Source organism: Astatotilapia calliptera, chromosome 12 (assembly GCF_964374335.1).
Source record: "Astatotilapia calliptera chromosome 12, fAstCal68.1, whole genome shotgun sequence".
NCBI classification, from domain to species: Eukaryota; Metazoa; Chordata; class Actinopteri; order Cichliformes; family Cichlidae; genus Astatotilapia; species Astatotilapia calliptera.
In genome coordinates, this window is record NC_137433.1 from 38,514,273 (window position 1) to 38,524,321 (window position 10,049).

The following is a 10,049-nucleotide window of genomic DNA, read 5'->3' on the forward strand; positions in this document are numbered from 1 at the left end:
GTAACTGGAAATTTCTATTTGCAACTTTACACAAATTTGGTTTTGGATCCTCTTTCATAAACTGGTTAAAAATATTATATAATTCCCCAACAGCTTGTGTCAGAACAAATGACCAGACATCCTTCTTCTTCTGTCTTCTGAGGGGCACCAGACAGGGATGCCCACTCTCCCCTTCATTGTTTGCAATTTTTATTGAGCCACTAGCAGCAGCATTTAGACAGAATTCAGTAATTAAGGGCATAAAATGTAAGAATATAGAACATAAAATCAACCTTTATGCAGATGATGTGTTACTTTTTCTCCAAAACTCACAAACCAATGTCTCTGGGGTAATTGCATTGATAAACTCGTTTTCAAAAGTTTCAGATTATTCAATTAACTGGTCAAAATCAACAGTTCTTCCGATTAATTGCTCCTTCCATAATTCTTCTCCTTCCCCACTGCAATGTGGGAAATATAAAATATTTAGGTATTAATGTCTCTCCTAAGCTTTCAGAATTAACTAAATTAAACCACATCCCGCTTTTAAAGACAGTAGAAGGCGATCTGGCTAGATAGAAATCTCTACCCATATCACTCATGGGAAGGGTTGCCGCTATAAAAATGATGGTCTTGCCAAAAATAAACTATTTATTTTCAATGATCCCAAATAAGCCATCACAAGATTGGTTCAGATCTCTAGACTCGTATATTTCTAAATTCCTTTGGAAAGATAATGTTAGATTAAATAGTTAAACATTTGTCATTTTTATATGTACCATTTGTCCATTGTTTTTAACCCTGTGAAAGGAATTCTTTCTTTCCTCCCATACCCAGATTCTCGAGGTTCTGGGTGCAAGGTTGAAGTGTTTTATCACAGGAACGTCCTTTTGAAGATCTGTTTGATGTTTGGTAGAGCTTCCTACCCTTTGTATAGTTTCACTGTGTTATCTTTGGTAAACCATACATTGGGTGTGGGGGAAGACTACCCTCTTTATGACCAAGGATGTTGTTCCTGCTTTTAGGTTTTATGACCCTTTGATCAACACAAACACACACACACACACACACACTTACATACAGTCCTTGTCTATGTAACCAAAAGGGGTTGCAGGGGGAGGTGTTTTATAAACTATTGTTTGAAGTTTGTCAATAAAAGGCGGCGAGAGGAGGCCACCAGTGTGGTCATTTCAACGTGCTGGTCACAGATGAGAGGCCTCCCTTGCGCAAGAAATCGATCGAACATTGTTGCCTTGCTTTTCTTTCATGGGAATAAGTCCTGGATACAGCGGGGTCTGAGTTTAGACCCAACATTAATTGGTCCTTCGAAGCCGGATTCCAAGAATTTCGCCGCACACTGAGGAGAGAGAGGACACGCCGCAGACTGTCGACAACCAGGCCGTTAGGACGCCTGACAAAGCCCTGGAGTGTTAAATTCGCGACCAGGCCGGTGGAATAGCGTCTGAACTCCCCTCGTGGACGGCGACTGACGGGATTCTAGGACTCTCCTGTGAACGAAACGCAACACAACGGTAAGCAATCAGAGAGCGTCTCTATAACCGTGTGAATGAATGTGGGATCCTAGAAACGCGTCACCGTGATTCTACGTGAAACGTTTGAGTCCGGGAGAGCGCTGGTCACGAGAGCGCACGTGGACCCAAAACAATAGAGCGGCTACAGCAGAGTGAAGCTGACCCCCCACCCACTTGAAACGTAAAGGCAAATAGGCGGAGCGGTTAGTGCTACGTTTGTGCAGATTTGTGCAGGTAAAATTAGCGTTTGTGCTGCTACGGTTTCCGAGATATTAAACTTTATTTTATAGGTCATTCAAAGGTCACCATCCCCCCAGACTGCTCCAAAACAAACCAAAATGGTCTACTTTTTTAGTGCTACGTTTGTGCTGATTTGTGCAGGTAAAATTAGCGTTTGTGCTGCTACAGTATCTGAGATATAATGATTTTAATTATTACGGCCTACGCTGTATAACACCAGTGTCTGTGGCAGTGAGTTTCAGCAGCTGTGGAGTTTTGCACTTTTTCTAGGCTTGCTGCATATTAACTTTTATTAGTTTACACTTTAGGAACACAATTTATTCAGCGGAAAGGTTGATATTTCTTTTGTTACTAGTGCAGAAACGTACACAAGGTAGGCTAAAGTTTTTATTTTTTCTGTGGCAAAACTGAGTTTCATGTGAAGTGATTCACGTATACCTAAATTATTATTATTTTTTACATACCCAGTTGGCCTCTATGATTTTGTTTTGAATTATATATGTTCATTATTATTAATGTAGCTGTCTCAGAAAAAATTAAGTGTTTGCTTTGATAGGTTGTTACCTACGTGTAGAAAACTGAATATTCCACAGCACCCAGGCGAGGGATCTTCAACCTGCGGCTCTAAAGCAACATGTGGCTCTCCGGCCCCTCCACTGTGGCTCTTATAAGACCAAGTAAGTCATTTTTTTTTATTATAAAGACAACAAGAAAGGGTTCTGTTAACAGTTTTTTTTTTTTTTTTAATGAAATATCTGCATTGACTATTCACTGAATGTACAAGGCTTTTAAAAGTGATTTGTTTCTTAGGTTCAAATCTGTTTACTGTAATTTTCAAGTTGGTTGCCCATCTTTCCTAATTTTCAATTATTATGGAAAGGACTCACATAGCTGGCTTCATTTTAACAAATACTTTTTTCCGTTATAAAGCTTTGATGATTCATTGTCTTATCAAATCTAAAAATAAGCATTTTTATTTACATTTCCATAGCTTACCAGATACAACAACTCATTTTCTAGATATTTATAGGCTCTTTCTTTTTTTAGGCTCTAGACAGGTTTTGTAGCAGCAGGGGGAAAAGGGGCCCTTTGAAATGAAAAGGATGCTGACCCCTGACTTAAGCCACCAGGTAAACACAAAACAAATACAGGAAAATTATTGACAGAAAAATGGAACGGTTACTTTCAAGGCTACGGGTGAAGGTGACTGGGTGTGTAAAAGCAAATATGCATCAGACTGACAAAGAAAAGAGTGTTAAAAGATTTTTAATTTAGAACTTTAACTTTATGTGCAAAACTGAACTTACTGATAACACACACTAGCCATTTGAACACATGTAACTGTAATGAACCAAATAAAACAGAAAAATGCAGGCAGCACTCATTATACTGTGTATAACACAGCATGGGGTTGTATTTTTTTCTTTTCAGATGCTCCTGTCACTCCATTTCCCAGGTCATCATAGCACTCCCACACACATGGAGCTCTCCTGCAGTATGCAGTGTAATGCCCCAAACCATCAGTGGTCATCTTTCCATGGAAAGCAATTAATGCCCTCAAAGTGAACGACTTTCCTTGGAGAACCAGGTTGGAGGGAAATTCATTCAGTGGAAATTCTGTTTGGTTTGCAAGGTCAGTATCAATCCACACGATATCTCCAATGTTGTAGCTGTGAGTAACTGTCCCTGCACAGAGCTCATTTCCTGTGGTGCTGTCTTCTGTTTTGAATTCTGATGGACACAGAGATGGATTGGAGAGTGGCCTGAGGCAGGTAGACTCAGGTAGGCCAAGTCCTGCTTCCACAGCCGTGCCAAGATGAGCCATACCAGACTCTTTGAGGACAGAGATGGCAGGAGAAACAAATGGCACTTCCCTTGTCATCCCTTTGCTGAGGTAGCAGTGCTGTGAGGAGCAGTGTTTGGTAAAATAAACACTTGAGATGTTCCTCATTGTCTTAGCAATTACAGCGGAGATATTGCACTGAGCATCGATTTGGATCGCAGCAGACCTCAACGAGACAGCTTCAAACATTACACTAAGCAGCTCTGCTCTCCTCCTGTAGGTTTGTTGGGTCACACCATCTGTGGCAATGGCTTTCACCAGCTGCAGGACTGGGTTTTCACTGTCTTTCAGAACAGCATTTTGAAATGTGGAGCTGTCACAGAAGGCACAACATAAGCACTGAAAAAATGCATCAAATGCACAGGTATTGAGCACAGAGATTGTCGATTCCCCTAATCTAATAGGCTGATGGAGGTTTCCATTTTTTAATAATCCCACTTTCACTCTTTTGGCCCCAAAAGTTTCATCTGCATGGAGCCATTCGGTACATGAAGAGAGGTAGGAAGTCCTCTTCCTTTTTTTGGGTGGAACAGCTAGGCCCCTCCAGTTCTCAACTGCATCCCCATCAGCCGGAAGAATGTTTGTGGCAGCATCAGATCCCACAAACGGGGCATCCATTTTTATTTTGTCTTCTGCATTGTGAGTCGTCATGGATCCAGAATTGGCATCTGTGACTTTCAGTGATCCCACTGTTGCCTCATCTTTGACCTTTTCTTTTGCAGAACAAATCCGCATATTTCCCTCGATGAATGAAAGATGACGAGCAATGAAGCGATCGACTCGAAGAGGCAAGTTGTCATGTTTGAAAAGGCCATGTTTTATGTTTTTGAACTCAGCTTCAACAGTGGCTGAACTTGCTGTGATGCTGGTGCTTTGGAAGAGAGGGACCATTATTCCTGTCCAGAGTGGCAAGTAACTTGCCAGTCTTATTATATGAGGAATAATCTCAGGGAGAAAGTGAATATTATCTCTATCCCCGTTTGCTGCAGCAAGTGACCTGCTCTCCTCACATATTTCTGTTACCCACTGTCGTAGGTCAGTCTGGATCTCATCCACTGAATCCACTCTCTCACTTTCCTCCGTCTGTTCATCTGGAATGATGATGGAGTCTTGAGCAATTTGGGCTTTCAAGTATTTCTTGCACCTTTCTGAAGGAAGAGGGGCTCCAGAACTGTCATCACCTTCTGCCTCACTGAGGGCCACAACAGTGATAGCATGTAGGAGCTGTTTTGCATGGTCCAAACATTGAGACTGAAGAAGTTTTGCTAATGACCTGACAAAGAAATCTTTAACACGATGTGTTTTCTTCTTCAGGCAGTCCCACTGGCATATCATCTTGATGCAGTGCGCAACATCAACCCTGATATAACAAGGGGGGAGTTTGGCAGACTGGGTTCCAAGAAGGACATGAAAGCATTCATTAAGGTAGGACTTCAGATCAGGATGAGGAGTGAAAGCCTTGACCAGAGCTCCCAGAATTGCCAGAGAAAAGTCACTCACAGCTTCCTTTGGCACAGGTGCACCTGCACGAATCCATTCTGTCAACCAGTTTGCGATGGCATTAACATCATGTTTCTCTGACAGCATTTGCACCACTGGGACACTGGGGCAATTGTTTTCTTTCAGAATACCTTGATAAAGGAAGATATGGCCAGATTTGCCATTTGGTCTCAGCAGTTTTTTCACAACTGAACCGGTTGCATCAAAACACACAGTTGGGGGAGATTTTTTTGACAATGTCTTATAAACATGCATCTGTGTTTGACTCCAGTAGTGACAGAAAAACTTGTCCAGTCCAATATCTCGGATGCGTCACTGTGAGGAACACTATATTTTAACAATTGCAGAGATGCAATGGGGTCCTTATCTCCTAATTCCAAGTCTTTTCTCTCTTGTTTGGCTTTTCGCAGAGTGGCCAAATTTGGAAGGTGGCTTGGCTCAGGATCTCCAACATCCATCAGATCTGCTGCCCTCGCTGACCTCCATACAGCTGGTTCCATTCTGCCCTCACACAGCTCTTTAGCGATCTGTTCACGCAGGTTTCCAGACATGAACCACTTGGAGTGGCCAGTGTGCAGGGAGAAATCTGTATTTCTCATGAAACACTGGAGCACCATTGGACTATTAATTGCTGGCTGTCTGTCACATGACATTTCTAACTGGCCATGACACTCCTTACAGTCGCCTCTGATGTCCAGATATTTATTGGTGACAGTTGGATGGACCTTTGCTCTACGGAACACAAGTGTACATGTATTTTTGATCTTCTTCCATATAAGATCGTTGATGATATGAGTCCAAGTGCCAGGTTTCAAAATTGTGTATTCCCTTTTTTGGGTAGGAGAAAACTTGTCATTGTATTCAACCTTTTCAGGAATAAATTTAACCCAGTCCTCAAAAGGGACTTCTAGTTCAAAAGCTTGACAGTTTTCTTGTCCAGGAGAAATGCAATGTGAATCTAACTCTCCTTCACTATTACTTTCCTGATCACTGATTTCCAAAGCTGACCAGATGTTGTGTCTATTTAGCTTCACAAAAGTGTACAGGGCCTTTGCTGACATCTTGTCTTCTAGCTGCTGACTCAGCTCTTTCCAGACTGATGCAGCTGGAGTGGCTATTTTGCCATTTTGGACTATGGCCTCTTTTGAATTGCAAAGAACTGCAAAAATGGAAACCTTGTCTACAGATGGCTTTCGGGGCATCTAAAAAAAAAAAACAACACACTGATTATGATGGAGCAAAACGTGATTTCTGAACTATATATACAGCCAGGAGCAACCCCTCCCCCAAGTTCTCCACCAATCTACACTTTCATATTTTGTGGAATTATTGTTTTTAAGATGGAGCTATTGAATTTGTGAGTTTATTAAATTGAGTCTGAGTATTTAACCCATGTACTGTACAGCACTTTAGTCCAGTGTACTACATGTTTTAAAGTGCTTTAGAAACTTTTTTTCTTGGACATTTTTGAAAATGTTTAACATTGAAAAAAAATCCTTTTGATCCAGACAGTTAGCTATATCATGTATTAACTCAGTAACTAAAACCTCAGTATTTTAAATGTAAGCTTACCTTGTTCAGAAATCAGATGAACGCTGTTCTAAGAATCCTTCAGACACAGTAATGCCAAAAAATAGTTTTTTCTGCCAGAAAATGTGTATTTGATGCAAAAGACTGCTAGCTTGTTCGTTTCTCAAAAAGTGTTCATGGGAGTGTAAAATGTTCAAATGTAGTTTTCAATAAAGTTTTTTTAATCCACTCTAAAAAAAATAAATACTCAAGCATTTGCATCGTGGTTTCATGAACAAAAAGTGATTGAAGTAAAGAAATTGAAGTTTAAAAAAAAATACACTTATTACAAATTTAGCTTATTAAATACAACAAGAGGGTTTTTTTTAACAGAACTTTATTGAACAAGTGAACACACAAAGTGAAAGGTCATTTGAAAAAGACATTTTTCAGCAGTAAACCATAACAGGATATCTCAAATCATAGGAGCACAAACGCTAATTTTACCTGCACAAATCTGCACAAACGTAGCACTAAAAAAGTAGACCATTTTGGTTTGTTTTGGAGCAGTCTGGGGGGATGGTGACCTTTGAATGACCTATAAAATAAAGTTTAATATCTCGGAAACCGTAGCAGCACAAACGCTAATTTTACCTGCACAAATCTGCACAAACGTAGCACTAACCGCTCCGCCTATTTGCCTTTACGTTTCAAGTGGGTGGGGGGTCAGCTTCACTCTGCTAGCGGCTACGGGCTGTGCGTTAAACGTGAGTCCGGGAGCGCTCTAGCTGCGTGAGAGAGACGCAGGCTTCTCCGCCGTTTGGGGGCGTGGAGAGTGTCCGAAGGTTGAATTCTCCGCCATTTGGGGTGTTTGAGAGCTTTCAACAGAAGTTACAGGCCTATAAACAGTGTGAATGAACGTACGTGTGTATGAGTGCCAGTAAAGTGAACGCAGCAACACAGAAGGAAACCTAAAGCGGTGTTAACGTAATTCTGTGACCTGTTGTGTACACATAGCCTGGATTTTGGAGTAAGGCGTTGCCTACCGTAAACTTGAGAGAATTGTCATAATGGGGAATAAAATGTGTCTGCCTTAGAAGTCTGCCTTAGAAGGGGATGTAAAATTTATGGAGAAATTTTCACCAGGCAGCACGCAGTATATAGGTTGTTGGCGCAAGAAATATGGATTTGAAGGGACATTAGTGGAAGTTCAGTGTAAAATGCTGGTAGAAAGAATAGCTGTAAGTGTAGCAGGTAAAACAGGGAAAGCGAAGCGGAGGAAGGAATTGCAGTTAGCAGTTGCTAAGTTGTGGCTGGAGCAGGCTCAGAAGAGGAGAGAAGCACAGAATGTTAAAAGAGCAATATTGCAAGCAGTAGTTGTGAAAACTGAGGATGAAACTACAGCTCAATCCACTGCAACTACTTTAGAACAACACCGTAGAAAAGCATTAGAAAGAGCAAGAATGTTAGCAGAAAGAAGAGCCAGAGAAGAGCGTGAGAGAGCAGAGGCAGAAGTGGAGGACAGATTAAAGGATGAATATGGAGAGGCATTAGGAGCAGCATTGAGTCCAAGACAGACTAGGCAAGAGAGGAGACAGAAAGGAAAGAAAGTGAACACGAATGTTACAACCACATATCCATCCCTGACACAACACAAAAAAACATATGGTGTTTCAGCCCCAGAGTATGAAGATGAAGCAAGTTTTTCTCCTGATCCAATCCATGAGGTGAGCACTTACCCTATGGTAGAGGTTGCAAACCCGCATTTTGGAGTGGATGCAGATCAGATTTTATTAGAAAGCAAAATGTAAATCACACCACAGATGGAGTTACTCAATGCATGAATTGGGCAAGGCATGCACAGGATGTGATTAAAAGTAAAAAGAAAAAATTGCAAAATACAGTGAATGCTGCCACATTTTATGTTGATGAAGAGTCTCAGGTACTTTTTCAGGGGCAGACTAGACAAAGCAAAGGTAGAGGAGATGGAGGTAATTGGAGGGCTAGAGGAGAACGAAAGAGAAGGGATGAAAGGTGTTACAACTGTGGGAAAATAGGTCATTTCATTAGAGACTGCCTTGAGGACCTACGTGAGGAGTACAGACGACCAGGCCCACGTAACCCCTCATATAATAAATGACTAGTATCTGCTGCCACTGTCAATACACATGCATGTTTAAACACCCCATCAGACTGCCACAAAAAACAATCAGTGCCCCGAACCATAGATTTGACTGAGGTTTTGTTGAATTTATCAGGGAAAGAAGTGAAACCCTTTCGCACATTAACAGTGCAGGGAAAAACTATACAGTTTTTATGTGACTCAGGAGCAGATAAAACCGTCCTGAGGGACCATGTGTCAGGAATAAACCCCTCAAACGGTGTCATTTATGTAAAATCTGCAAACGGACAGTTAGATCAACATAGGATCTCTAAGCCAGTATGGATCAGAGATCCATCCACTGGAGAGACAGCTCAGGGCTCAGTAGTGATGTGTCCAACATGCCCTGTGAACCTTTTGGGTAGAGACATGATGGTAAAACTTGGAATCTCAATCATTCCCACGGCTGTTGGAATGATAACTGCAGGAAAAGGAGAAACTGCAGAAGCAATGGTTCATCAGGGCAGTAGCGATGTACATTACTATTGGACGCTTGACCTGTCAACTTCCAGGCTAGATCAGATAAACTGTAAAATGTTGACCACAGCTGAGGAGAGATTAGCTGAGGGCTATGATAGACAGGAGCCAGATGAGATGCACATCACACTTAGGTTTAAAACAACACCAGGACTTGATGATGCTTACACTGACAAAGTAATGAAACTGGGTCCTCAAAGAATTACTGTAAAAGCTGTATATACTGATGGTAAACAAATGGCAGGATGCAGTGTGATAATTTCTGAAGCAGCTCGACAACTCTTCAAAGGAAAGGTGCCACATGTTCCACTAACTAAGTGTAGCACAGCTGAGTGGGAAGATTTAGCATTTTTAGTGGAGCAGGGAGAGCACACAAATGTATGGCAGCCATGTGGAGGGGGATGGGAAACAAACATGCATAGCAGTATCTTCCGTAAGAAGCTGGGGTGGGTGACACATGCAACACCTCAGACACACTTAAAGGGAAGTGAGAATGAAACAGCAGAATGACACATGGTAGATCTAAATGATCACCCTGAGCTTAAACAGATTCCAGACATTTTGTGGTCAAAAGGAAAGACTGATGTAGGGTTAATGAAAACAGCAAACCCAGTAGTAATAAAGCCTAAAACCTCATATAGACCTAGAGTGAAACAGTATCCACTTAAACCAGATGCAGAAGTAGGGATTAAGCCTGTAATAGAAGACATGATTGAAGCAGGGATACTGGTAGAAGCCCCAAATGCAGCATGTAACACGCCCATTTTTCCAGTAAAAAAAGCTGATTCTCAATCGTGGCGTATGGTTC

The 10,049-nt window shown here is 41.5% G+C and overlaps 1 long non-coding RNA gene across 2 annotated transcripts; it reads left to right on the forward strand.

Annotated features, from left to right (window-relative positions):
* Positions 1-1,173: 1,173 nt before the first annotated feature.
* On the forward strand, positions 1,174-6,313 carry LOC113018333 (uncharacterized). Of its 2 annotated transcripts, none has more exons than XR_013900803.1 (9): positions 1,174-1,511; positions 2,308-2,428; positions 2,799-2,881; positions 3,183-3,384; positions 3,496-3,645; positions 3,815-3,958; positions 4,056-4,811; positions 4,909-5,019; positions 5,505-6,313. It is a non-coding gene; the product is annotated as an uncharacterized LOC113018333 (long non-coding RNA). The 2 variants fall into 2 exon arrangements; XR_013900802.1 differs by lacking the exon at positions 5,505-6,313 and having other exon boundaries at positions 4,056-4,233; positions 4,317-4,811; positions 4,909-5,378.
* The last annotated feature ends 3,736 nt before the right edge of the window (positions 6,314-10,049 follow it).